The sequence below is a fragment of the Plecotus auritus genome (genome assembly GCF_963455305.1).
Source record: "Plecotus auritus genome assembly, chromosome: 7".
Taxonomy (NCBI): Eukaryota; Metazoa; Chordata; class Mammalia; order Chiroptera; family Vespertilionidae; genus Plecotus; species Plecotus auritus.
The window spans coordinates 111,566,009-111,579,876 of record NC_137774.1 but is presented as its reverse complement, the minus strand read 5'-3'; the positions used below and the strand labels follow the sequence as shown (position 1 = coordinate 111,579,876).

At 40.8% G+C, this 13,868-nt stretch overlaps 1 protein-coding gene across 4 annotated transcripts in view; it reads left to right on the top strand.

The window, feature by feature from the left end:
- The first annotated feature begins 1,300 nt into the window (after positions 1-1,300).
- Positions 1,301-13,868, top strand: part of FER (FER tyrosine kinase) — a 310,506-nt gene continuing 297,938 nt past the window's right edge. For 3 of the 4 annotated variants that reach the window (XR_013961110.1, XR_013961111.1, XM_080678365.1), the window contains exon 1: positions 1,319-1,392. The gene's annotated coding sequence lies outside the window, so the exon portion shown is untranslated. Of the gene's footprint in view, positions 1,393-13,868 lie in introns of all 4 variants that reach the window. The other variant, XM_080678364.1, reaches the window with a different exon arrangement.

Below are 13,868 nucleotides of genomic sequence, written 5' to 3'. Positions count from 1 at the left end.
TTTGATTTGTCTTTACATGTTTTAGGTTCTTTGACTTGGAAACGGTAGATAAGAAAAGTCTAATTTAAAATGTATGTTTTTCTATGGATAGGGCTTTCACTATGGTCAAATAAACAACCCTGTTTAGAAAAATATATTCACCCCTCTTCTTCGGCTCCCACGTAAATGTTTTAAAGGGGTGTAGTGTGGAGATGAGGTTGATTGAAGTTAGATTTGCTCCAGGCAAAGAATGTGGCTCAACCAAAGTACATGCATGATACAATGCCTTAAAAAGTCGGTTGCAGGAACACACCCTGGAATAGTGACTAATACCGATCATACTGTTACAGAGCAGCTAGTTATCTTTCTTAGCTCACATTACTCATTTTCTACTAAATTCTTTTGGTGAAGGACGCTTCAGTCTCTCCGGAAGACCAAACCAATGTGGGTTCTTCACGCATTCTAGTCTCCCGAAGATGTAGGAACTTTTATTGTCAGGACGCTTGGAAACAGCATCTCTCCCAGTTCTAGCACTGAGTGTGTCGCCTGTCTTAAGAGTCTCAGGCGCGGGAGTTACAGGGGTGAGAAAGATCCAGTTCCTGCCTTTAAGGAATTGCATCCTTTGAAGAAGCTGAAAACCATTCTAAAGTTACAACGGATGGAAGCCAAACGTACGGCAAAAAGGGACTGATTCTGAAGGTGAAGAGTGCTCAGTTAGGGGTCGGGGTCCGCGACCCCGAAGCAGCCCCGGGATCACCAGTACCCCGCGGGCACACGGAGCATTTTACTCACGCCTCCGCCCCCACCCTCCGAATTCCCTTCCGGCCGCCGACCCGCGGGGTAGTCCCTCGCAGGCGGCCCCAGCTTATCACTCCCGGCCTGGCCACTTCCCGGCAGCGGCCGGCGAGTCTCCCAAAGTTTCCTGTGACGCCGCCGTCCGCCTCGGGCGCATCCCGCCCTCGCTCCCACCCGCCAGCCCCGGACACCCGCTGGAGGAGCGGGCTGCGGGACCTGAGGGAGCCGCGCAAACGGGAGGACTTCGGGACCCCACCCGGGCCGAGGAGCGGGCCCCGAGGGCGGCGGCCGCGCCCCACGCTCCCCCTGACCGCGCCCGCCGCCCGGGTCCGCGCACGCCCACCGGGCCGAGAGCCCGAGTCCCACCCTCCGGGGCCCGGGCCAATCGGCCGCGCCCCACCTCCAGGGAGGTGGTGGAGGAGGGGGCTGGGGGCCGGCCGGCAGCGCCGCCTTCCGCTCGTGCCCATTGGCTGAGGCCTCGAGGTGCCCCGAGACCGGAGCGCAGCTGGATTGGCCGTAGAGACTCGTGACAGCGGCGCCCATTGGCTGAGGCGGCCCCGTGACGCGGGGTGGTGACTGGCTCCCGGGTCTGAGGGGCTCCTGCTTGTCAGGTTCTAGGTAAGTGAGTTTCGCGCGGCGGGCGGCGGGCGCTGTTGCCCGGGGCAACGCCGGGGGAGGGGGGAAGCGGAGGGAAGGCCGGCTGAGAACGGGGGCTACACTCCTGTCCGCAGAAGGGTGCCTGGGACTCTGTCCGGGCTGCGGCGGCTGCGCCGAATGCTCTTCCTACGCCCTCAGCCACCCCCACCCTCCCGCCCCAAGCTGCGGGGTCTCCCGCTCGTCCGGCGCCCGCGGCGGAGCATTCCTGCTTCGGGTTTTGGGCCGCGCTGCCCACCCGGCCCCGCGAGGCCCGCCCCTCCCACCCACCGGGGACCGGAGCCTGAGGGGGCGGGTGCCGGCGCGTAAAGGCTGAGGCGGGCGCCACGGCCCCGCCCCGTCGCCGGGTCGGGGGTCTGCGGGGTGTGGGGAGGTGGTGGGGGGACCGTAGGCACCGCCCATCACGCCCGCATCCCCATTTCTCGGCTAGCTTCTCTCCTGGCGGGGTCCTCCATCTGTGGCGGCCACTCGAACCCCTAGGTGCTCCCCAATTCCTACCTCTGGGGCCCTGCACTCTCCATTGACAACCCCCTCCCCTTCCCCGCCGCAGTCCGACCCCAGCTCTTCTCCCGCAGGACAGCTTCCTCACCTCCTGCCTTTACCCCTCACCTTCCATCCCGGGTCCTGTCGGGTCCCTGGTCCTTTCTGGGGCCGAGGTGACTCCAAAGAGACAGCCAAGAGATAAACTAATAAGTGTGAAGCTACTGCAGCCGGGGCAATTTTGCAGCGTTCTCTCCTTGCCATATAGGGGTGAGGAGGTGTTGAGAGGCATCCTTGGGTCAGCTTTGTGCCATTGGCGTTTCCCTTAGTATCAACTTTCTTAAACACACTCTTTGGGTTGGTATTGGTACCGCCTGGCTGGGGTACATCATGCACAAACGATAAGGAGTTAACTGTGACATTGTCGCTTTTTACTTTGTACGTTACCTAGTGCTGTGCAATCCCAACTCTAAAAACGTATTAAGGCTTGTAGCCTTTGATATTCGTTCGCCTTATGGTTAAAAAGAAGGCTCAATCTTCTTAATTGGTAAGAAGCTGCATATAATCATAGTGGTCTCACTGTCACTTTGACATCAACGGCTCTAAGGGGGTAGTATACCGTTTTCCTCCAGGTATTTTAAGATGATAATAAAGTTCTCAAACGGAGTCACTGTATATAAAAGTATAAAGTAAAAATCAATAAGAATAGACCAAAACTATTTTAGCGATTAAAGACTAGAAAATGCTTTTCAACCTATGGAATGGAAATAGGATTAAAAACAACAAAACATTGCAAAGAATAACCAGTACCTCAGTGTTGTAGCCTTGGTTCATCTATATGGTATTAAGAGAGACATTTATGAAGAGCCACAAGTTTGCCAGTTAATGCAAAGGAAGGCTGAGTATATCTTTTGTAATCCAGGAATAATTTTCTGCTAGTATTCTTGAACCAAGGAAACTGTTGCCAAAGGTATTGGGAATGTATTAATAGAGTACATCGGCATATGTGGAAACGTTTTCTGTTTTCTTCCATGAATGTGGAAACGTTTTCTCTATCTTCTTCCATGGAAGGCCTTTGTTGAAGATCTGTTTCTCCTCCTCACGGATGGCTAGCAGCATAAAACATATACCATGTACAATTATGTAGGGGCCAGTTAATGCAGCTTCTGTTCTACTTCAAAGGTTGTTGTCAGTGGTTTGGAAGAAACAGTCTAGGCTTTTGGTAGAAAAATCACTTTCAGATCATCTTCAACTGTTAGGTAACTATAACTCTGGTCTGTGACCATTTCAAACTTGCCATTTTCTTTCCTCCAGTCGCACAAAACTTGAATTGTTCAGTAACTACCTACCTACACAGCAATAACATTTTTAAGACAGTTGTTACATAATGAATACAAGGAACAGAAGAACTGAAGTGATCAAGTTAGAAAACCAGCATAACTATATATCATTCCAAAATATTATAGGGTACTTATTTCTATTTGTAGATGGAAGTAGTGTTTATAAAACCTATAGCAGTTTAATTCCATGAGATTGTTATAAAGCAAGCTTGTAAGAAGTCATAATTTTTGTAAATCAAGGCCCAGATGAATAAATTGCATTTTGGTAATCAGAAAAAGTGAGTATCTAGTGAACTTGTTACACAAATAAAGTTTTGTTCTAAAACTGGACTCCCATGTTAATAGATTCTAGTTTTGTACTTGATTTTTAAATAAGCATCTTTTTTTGAAGAGAGGTCCAAGGGGCTATCAGTTATGCAATGCATTGGTAACATACTTAATAAATTGGATCAATCTAAATATGTGGTTTTGGAATAAGAATGTATTTTTGTAATGGACTTTCTTTAAGTATTTAAATCCTGTTTACTCTTTAAGTATTTAAATCCTGTTTACTAGTTTTAGTTTACCCCAGAATCTTTTTTCATACTTCATTTTTATAACTAATTTCTTAACTATTGCAATTAAGAGCTATAGAATTTAGAGATCTTTGGATTAATTCATTTTTAAAATATCTCACTTGTCTTTGACATATTTATGTGTGATTAATTTATCATATTACTGAGGGATTAAAGGGAACAAGCAGGTCATAGTTTTGGAACTTTGGAAAGAATAAGATACTTAGATATTTTTATTTTTATTTATTTATTTTTAAAAAAATATATTTTATTGATATTTTACAGAGAGGAAGGGAGAGGGATAGAGAGCTAGAAACATCGATGAGAGAGAAACATCGATCAGCTGCCTCCTGCACACCTCCCACTGGGGATGTGCCAGCAACCAAGGTACATGCCCTTGACCGGAATCGAACCCGGGACCCTTCAGTCCGCAGGCCGACGCTCTATCCACTGAGCCAAACCGATTTCAGCAGATACTTAGATATTTTTAAATCAATCTCTAGGTTTCCCCGCCTCTGCCTTCTGTTTTTCCTTTTCTTCTTTCTTTTTAATTTTTATTATAAAAGTTAAATGCTTTAAAGTAAATTTAGTAAAACTATAGAAAAGAAAAGTCACTGATAATCCCACCATAGTTAATGTGTTGGAAAATAACTGAAAAAAAATTTTTTTTGGTAATATTACCAATCAATGCAATTTTATGGTTTTCATTGCAGTATATCTGCACTTGCTTCTAAACTTGTAAGACTTCCTGAACTTGAGACTCAGTTACCCTAAATGAGAAGATGGCTCCAAGATCTGGAAGGAAACTGGAAAGGAATAAATAGAGGACATATTGGAGTCAGAAAAAAAGAATCCGACCCAAGCAATGATCTCCTTATTTCATAAATATAAATATAATCCTAGTTACCCATACGAATTTGTTTTATGGCTGACACAGCATGGGGCCTCTGGAGTTTTTTCTTTGGAATTCAACATATCTAGGTAAAAAATTAAAAAAAATAGGTAAGATGAAGTTTTTTTAGTGCCTTTCTACAAAAATTTTCAGATTTCTTCACTTTTGGGATATTGTATATTCAACTTTTAAAAATTTAATGTCATGCATGATTTGGAATTATTTCCCAAACATTCATATACACTTATTAAAGCATGACTAACTTTTAATCTATACATTATCACCACTTACTATAACCTTGACATTGTCTCCTCCTTTAGGAGATTTTAATTAAAAGACCGACAATTTTAAAGTAGGTGTTTTTTTGCTAGGTGACAGCGTACAGTGTGTACAGTGAAAGAATATTCATATATTCATATATTTTTTTGTTAATCCTCACCCAATTGATTTTCAGAGAGAGTGGAAGGTAGGGAGGGAGGGAGGAAGAAAGGAAGGAAGGAAGGAGGGGGAGAGAAACATTGACACAGCTAGGGATTGAACTTGCAACCCAGGTACATGCCCTTGACAGGGAATTGAACCAGGACCCTTCAGTCCGCAGGCAGACGATCTAACCATTGACCAACACCGGCCAGGGCAAGATTCATTTTTATGGGGGGAGCCAGATAATCTGGGTTTCAGTTAGATCTCAGGAATTTATTTTGTGGGATTTGGGGGAAGTTATTTAATCTCTTTAAACCAGTTTTCTCATCAATAAAACTGGAATGATTAAATTGCCTCACAAAGTTGTTAATGAAGAAATGAGAGTAAAATGCCTGAATTTAGGAAGTTCCATGTTATGTAGGTTCCATACATTATACCTTTAATTTTATCTCTCCTAATATGACTCTGTTTATTCTAGCATCCTAAAAGCCCCTAAATTTAGACTTAGAAAATTAAAATAATTATATTATGTTCACTTAAGTTGAATGACATTTGCATTTGTACTGAAGAGCAAATAATTAGAAATATCTCTGATGAGCTGTTCTTTTATAGTTCTTCAATTATTCTATCCCAATAGGGTAGTCAGAAATTTAAATGCTGTTTACCTCAAATATGTCTAGTTTGTCTGAATTTCTGAATTATTATTCTTTCACCCTAGATTATCATCTATTGTTGGATGGTTTCCCCAAAATTTTTTCATTTAAACTACAAATATTTGCTTAAAAGTGGGTACAGAAAAACTATTACTTTTTTAAATCTCTAGTGTTCCCCCCACCTTAAACCACATTTACTTAATCTGTTTAAAACTTAAACTGTATTTTCAAATGTAATTACATAAAATTCTTAGTTGAGTGTCTTCTGCCTCCTTCTAATGTATGATAATTTATTAAGGAGCAATCCTATATAATAAAAGGCTAATATGCAAATTGTCCCCTCGCCTGGGAGTTCGACCAGGGGGCTGGGCCAGCTGGCCAACTGCTTGTGGCCCCTTCCCCCAGCCAGCCCCACCCCGATCGGCCCCCCAACATCCTGATCGTGGCTAGGGCTGTCTGGCCAACCTCCTGCGTCACCTCCCCCCCAGCCGGCCCTGCCCGATTGGCCGCGATCGGGGTGGGTCGGCCAGACCCTACCTGTGCACAAATTCGTGCAATGGGCCTCTAGTATTTTATAACTAACCCTATGTCAAAATGTGTTTTCTATGAGCCTAGGGTTTTAATTCTCAAAAACATACAATTTAAATGCTCAGACCAGCCTGTAGTTATTGGGTGTTGTGAAGTAAGCACTGAACTGAGTGAGGAGTTAGGAGTTGAACCTGATAGTCCTCATTGCCTCATCCAGCAGTAAAACAAAGGTTTTGTCATCTAAGTCAGTGATTGTCAATATTTTTTCCCATCCTGTACAATATATTTACATGTGTATCTTACACTAATGTGCAGTTCCCTGCCATGCTCTGTAATTCCATTTTGTTCTTTTCTGCTCAAGAAAGCATACCATGATACAAGTGACTGAAAATGATGTCATTGTTGGGATAAACTTGAATCTTCTCTGATTTATTGAGGAAAGTGAGTCATTAAAAAAAGTGTAACTATTATTCGTAATCCTTGAGACATACCTTATAGTACTACAGCTGACATCCAAGTTACACATTTTTCTAAATGAATGCTTTTTCACTCTATAAAATCAGTATTGTAATACTATAGAAGAAAATATTACTAAATTTGTTAATTGATAATGAAGAGTCTTACATTTCAAAATCAGAGTAACTGATAACAAACATTTAAACATTTGAGTCACAGCGCTATGGTCTTTATTGTAAATAAAATAACACTAGTTTCTGTAGAAAAATTGAAATTAGCTTTCTATATAAATTATTTTATTTGCAGAAGAAGTATTTCCATAGTGGGACAAGTAGTTTTAGGAGAAGGAGAAACTCAATACTATAATACTTATATTCTAGACATTTAGTATGTAAAAACGCTTTTTACATTGGCTCAATCAGAAAAGTCTTTAAAATTACATCACTGTGAAGGAGGTTGCTTGAAAATAGCTCATCCTGTGTGGATGTAGTATGTATAATATTCAGTTAGAAGTGAAGACTTACATGAACAATGTTCATTAGATCCTTGACATTAGCATGTGGTATTTCTTGAAAGTTTTATGGATCTCTGATATAACTAGCTTTATAAAGTACAGTAAAATTTAATTGAAAATTTTAACTGAGGCCTTCAGATCCTTAACAATTTTATAATAGGACTTGAGTCATTAAAGTTGTTAAACCATATTTTGCTTCCAAAATGAAGGCTGATGGCTTAGTATTACATCTTTAGGATACATGGAAAGGTTCTTATTCCTGACTCTTGTGTCCTGGGGTTTGCAGAACAAGAGTATCTCTAGCATAATCTCAAAGTCCAAGAGTTAGTCCTTGATCACTGTAATGCTTGCTGCTGTTTCTTGGGTATGTCGGCTCCTTGGAGATGGAGACTTCTGTAGTTTGTGCCCCTTCTTGCTCTCTGAATGCTTAGCTTGGTGGGATTTCCCAAGTTTTTCTAGTCAGTTGGTGGGGTTCTTTTGTTAATTTCACATTATACAAAGAAAAATTTGAGTCTCCTACCAATATTTAGTTTTGGTAACAATTTAGCTTTCACAAAGGTTTTGCAAATTTTGCTTTGCTTGAAATCAAAGGAAACATTTTCAAGCATTACTGTTTTTGCTTAACTATGGAGTCTGTGTTGTATGGTGGACTTTCTAATGATACAGATCCATCACTGTCACATTTCACATCCATTCTGAATTTACTCTAACCATATATTCTGGTTAAGTACCATCACTTTGGCAGGCCTCTTTACTTTCTATGTATTGAGTATACTTACAGTAGTAGAATAATTAAAGGGAACTAAGCAATGCAATTGACTCAGATAATTAATGACAAATAATTAGTTAGATCACTATCCCAATTATTTATAAATAGTTATACTGGAAAACTATATGTATTTTTATCTAGATTTATATATAATAGGAACTTTTTACAAAGCATGAGGCTGATTTTTTTCTTACATATATATATATATATATATATATATATATATATATATAAATATAATGTATTATATTAGATTTGTATAATTATTTGTTTATGTATATTCCTTTTTTCACCCCTCCTCAACATTTTAACCTCCAGAGTAGAAATAATTTCTGTCTGTAAAAGTTTTTATATATATATATATATATATATATATATATATATATATGTATATATATATATATATATTTTAAAATATATATATTTTATTGATTTTTTACAGAGAGGAAGGGAGAGGGATAGAGAGTTAGAAACATCGATGAGAGAGAAACATCGATCAGCTGCCTCCTGCACTCCCCATACTGGGGATGTGCCCGCAACCAAGGTACGTGCCCTTGATGGGAATTGAACCTGGGACCCTTGAGTCCGCAGGCCAATGCTCTATCCACTGAGCCAAACCAGCTAGGGCTAATATATATTTTTTATTGATTTCAGAGAGGAAGGGAGAGGGAGAGAGAGATAGAAACATCAGTGATGAGAAAGAATCAGATTGGCTGCCTCCTGCACTCCCTCCTTTCCCCTGGGGATCGAGCCAGCAACCTGCGCATGTGTCCTGACCAGGAATCCAACGGTGACCTCCTGGTTCATAGGTCGACCCTCAACCACTAAGCTACACTGGTCAGGTTGTAAAAGTTTTTTAGTAAATTATGTGGATTCAGATATTGTTGTGGGGGAAGGGCATTAATATTTGTTTAGTGTTTACTAAAAGTTCTAGACACTTTGTACATTTTTTTAACCCTGTAAATTGAATAGCGTGTTGATATTTTCTTTTTTGTGATCTGGAACCAATTTTAGGTCACATCATTCATCCAAGGAGACCCAGGATTTGTATTTAGGTCTTTCTTATGCTAAACCTGAAATGACTACAAATGGTGTTTAAGTACAGTGAACAATTAGCAGTCCTGGATTTAACATTACTTTTAATTATTTGGGAGTGACTCTAAAGGAATATGTTGTAATATTTGCAGTTTTGCTGAAATGAATTCCTATTATTGGAAATGAGATCCTAAGATGTGCATGATCCTAGCTAACTGCCCAATGTCCACATCTTGGCTTGTTCTCTGTCTGAAGTTGTCCTATATTATAACTCTGGTTAGTGATAATATATTGTTTCTTTGTAAACTATTTTCATGAAAGGAAAGCCAGCTGTTAGAAGTGAAGAAAAAGTAGAGAGGCCTAAGAAACTGGTAGATCTTAGCCAGAAAATAGACGTTTTTGAGTAAGTTTAAAAAAAAGAACTTTGAATCCAGTGTCTTTAATCTGGATGTGAATCAGTCTACCATACCTTCTAGGGAAACAAAAGTTGACTTGTGAAACATTGTTATTGAGTGTTCTGACAAAAATACGCATTGTTTTTAGATGGATTTCTTGAAAATGTCCGGGTTGTTATATTCATAAATCTTGTTTTGCTTCCCTTCTCTCTCACCCTCAACAATAATATTTGAAAGAGATTTGACTGTTTATAAATAGCTGATACTTTCTAGAAGTTAATGTAGTATTTACAAATATCCTAAAATATTAACATAAACAACAATATGTCACTTACAGGATGATGTGGTGTCCTTTTTCAAGTTTTATAATTAATTATAACAGAATAGTAGATAGACCTTGCTGATGGCATCTTTCTAGGGTTCTGATTCCTATTTGTATTTTGGATCTTGATTTACCCTGTGACTGGAAATGGCATTCTGTGAAAGAAGATAAGATGGTAAAGAAATAGACATGTCCTTGAGGTAGCCTTCATTATAAAAATAATACAGAAATGCTCTGTGTCACACAAGAGGCTAGTTGTTGCAAGAATGGGACAGAAGAACACAAATGAATCTTCTTTCCTTTTTTGGCCATTCAACAAATGTTAATAGAGTCCTCATTCCATGTAAGGACTTAACTTATGGTTGCAGATAATTATAAAGCATAGAGAAGTTTCAGGTTTTTTTTCCTGGGAATATGATGTAGTGGAAAGAGCATCGATATTACAACCAGGCCTGGTTAGGGTTGAATCTGTGACACCAGTAATTAGTTGTATGAATTTAGGCAAATAATTTAATTCTTATGACTTCAATTTTTCCATTTGAAAACTGATAATTTCATCTGATAACTGGTAATAATATTAAATTTTTACATTTCATCAGTTGTATGAGATCACAACCCTACTCATACTAGTTCAAGGCACTGGGGTTCACAGGAGTGTACTCTTCATGTACAGATGGATTCCGTGGGCTTAGTGGCCTCAGGACATGCCCAGTGGCTTTTTCTTGTGTTAGATATACATTCAGGTAGGCTTTCTCCATGTAGACTGCTCTCTATGTCTCTAGGCTTACACTCTTTCAGTTTAGCAAGCCCAACATAAAAAGAGCTTCTCTTACCCATTTTAGCATTAGTCCTAGGATTATATCTTATTAAATAATTTGGGTCATATTTCATCATTGGTCCTGTGGTTAGGGAGATAGCATACGATGATAGGCCAGATCTGGACCAGGTGCTAACTGTTGGAACAGGGAATAGGAACTGTGGTCAGCCACATGGTCTGAACCATACAGACTAAGAGTCAGGGTGGGTGGGTCACTGAAAGAAAAAGAAGGTACTATGACCGTGGGAAGGGGCAGTACACGCTGGGCAATATAATCAAAAGATTTTCACTATAAATTTTCCCAATGTGCATACATTTGCTCCATTACATATGTATACACCCTTGAAAAAAATGCCCTCTCTTAACATGGTGCAAATCTTTGACTTACAACTTCTGATGTATTTACCACCTGCCCCCTAACTAAGAAGACAACTCAAAGACTTGTTTAATTGCTGTATCTAACTTTAAGTCAAGGATCTCTGGGTAATTCTCTCAGTTCTATTTGAATAGATAGGCTGAGGGTCTACGAACTTATGGTTAAATGATAAATATAACTGATTGTAATAAAGAAAGTGTTCAGTGTTAGAAGGAGAATAGCATAAAGACAGTAAAAACTCTCAATTAGAAAAGAGAAAAAGGAGAAACAACTTAACAGAGGTTTTCCAATCCATGATATGTACATATTTCATTGGTCAGGAAGGGCAAGGACTCTGCCCTGGCAGTGTAATAAGATTTTTGATTAGCCAATATGGCTGCCACTGGTTCTTCCTGGGATTATGTTTATTCTTTTCACCCCTGGTCACAGACAAGATGAGTATTGAGAAAGATTCCCTTAGTGGGGACTGTACTGCTTCACAGTTCATTTAATGTTGTTGAGGGCTTGGGATCCTGGGAACCGTCTTAGGAATTAAGCAGTAACAAAACTTTGTTGGGAGTTTCTTAGGCACTACAACTTTTGAAAACCAAGTTAAAAAAAAATTTCCTTGCATTTGATCAACTTCTCCCAAGTACCCAAAGCTCAAATGCTAGTTCTTGAATCAAACCATTGCCTGGTATGTCTCTGAACAACTTTGCCCATCACTCTAATCCAGTGGTTCTCCAACAAAGGCAATTGATACTTCAGGGACATTTGGCAGTGTCTGGAGACATTTTTGTTGTCACAATGGGGCCGAGTAGGTAGGTGTTGCTAGCATCTAGTAGGTAGAGCCCAAGGATACTGTTAAGCATCCTACAGGACTCCCCCTCCCCCCGCCCCAAACAAAGAGTTTCCCAGTTCAAAATGCCAGTAGTACTGAGGTTGAGAAACCATGCAAATCCTAGTCTTCTCAATTTCCTTCTTGGCTGCTGTCTCTAGGCCATCCAGAGAAACTTCTTGAGGTAACAATGCACAACTAACTTGTCCCTGTTCCCAGAATGTTTCACAGTGCATGGTTCTTGATAATGGGTAAATATCTTCTTTGCTAGAATGCTTGGGCAGGAGCCTGGAACATTAGGCTTTTCTCAGTTTTTGTTTTTGTGTGGTTAAGAGCCTAATTTTAGTTTAGGGATATTTTATTTTCAACCTTGTAAGTTGCAGTATGAGCCATCTTGGATTTATAACGAAAGACAGAAAAGGTTTTTGTTTTATTAAGGCCACTCAAACTATGCTGCTTTTTTGAAGGACTTCTGAAGACTGCTACATAATAGGCAATATACCAGCATCCTAACATTTTTACTGAATACTCCATAGTTCTATCCTTAGTAGCCACATAGCCCCATTTACAAGAGTTGGCAGTTTACCAGCTGTTTTTGCTTATTAAGGATTGCTGACTTCACACCCTACAATAGAGGATACCAGATTCCCTTCACTTTCTATTATTGACTCAGTTCTACTTGTATTACATGATTTTGGCATACATTTTTATATTCGTTAGGCTTCCATTGTTACTGGCCAGACGAGGAGACTTTGTTTCTTGTCTTCTTGAGGCAAAGATTTCAATCAAGAGACAAAGTGTAGAAAAGCAAGCAAGAATTTATTGACCTCAGCAAACATATATTTGGGATAGTGAAACAAGGAAGGCAGATGAAGCAATAGCAGAGCCTAGGCTGGGCTACTCCGGCTCACTCGGAAGTCAGAGAAAAGGGGGCCTTGGAGATAGGTTCAGGGGGTTAGCCTGAGACGAGCTGCTACTGCCCATTGCTCCCTGGGTTGCAAGTCTCATGGGGTCCCTTAGATGGAAGACGAGCAGAAGCAAATGATGAGGGCACATGGGGTCTTTATTTCTCTCTTGCAGGTGGAAATCTTAGGGGAGGTCTCAGGGAAGGGTTTCAATAGACTATTCATCAGCTTTCCAGGTATGCTCTTTCAGGGTCATGGTCTCCCTGGTTGTTTGGGCAGGGGGTCATTAGTGCTGCTGGTCCTGAGGCAGCCAGGGTCACTTGTCTGGTTTTGCTGCCTTTCTGGGCCTACACTGAGGTCTAGATGTTATCTTTAGGGAGGAAAAGATCAGGGGGTCCAAACTGCATGACCAGCACTATGCTAGTGGAGGAAAGGTTACCCTGGGAGCGAGGTCCTTGTTTTCCCAGTTTTGCCCTGTGCTAGGCATCCGGGGCGCTTTGCCCTGGTGAGTTTCTGTACCCCGGCCATCGTCCTTGCTCTGCTCATGTTTGTCCAACGGCCTGTAACACCATTTCTGTAAGTGGCAACACTTTTCTTGTTTCTGTTGAGACTTCAAACCTTGAAGTTTTTCTTGACTCTTTTTTTCACTTCCCCCACACAATCTTTCAGCATATTCTGTTCGCTTCTGAAATCTACCAGCTCTCACCACCTCTATTAGGGTCACTCTAGTTCAATACTGTCCTTTCTCTCCTTGTATGTAACTCCTAACAAGTCTCTCTGCTACTGCTGTTGCTCTCAGAATATTAGTGTCATCCTTTTGAAAAGTAAGAGATCACGTCACTTCTTTACTCAGAATGTTTTAGTTGCTTCCCATGTAACTCCAAGTACAAGCTCAGGGTCTTCACATGAGCTAGTTTTGTGGTCCTGCTCTCCCTCCCTCATGCAAGATCTTTCTCTGAACTCAGATTTTTCTCTTGACTCTACCATTCACTCCCTGCAGACCTCCTTGCTCTTTCTTAAATGCTTACTGTTCTCCTTGCCTAGAATCTCCCTTCCAGATATCCATATGACTTACTTCCTTATCTACTTAGGTCCTTGCTCAAATTTCACTTCATCTGTAAAGTCTTTAATCACCTAACATAAATTTGAAATCTCCTCCCTCCCTCA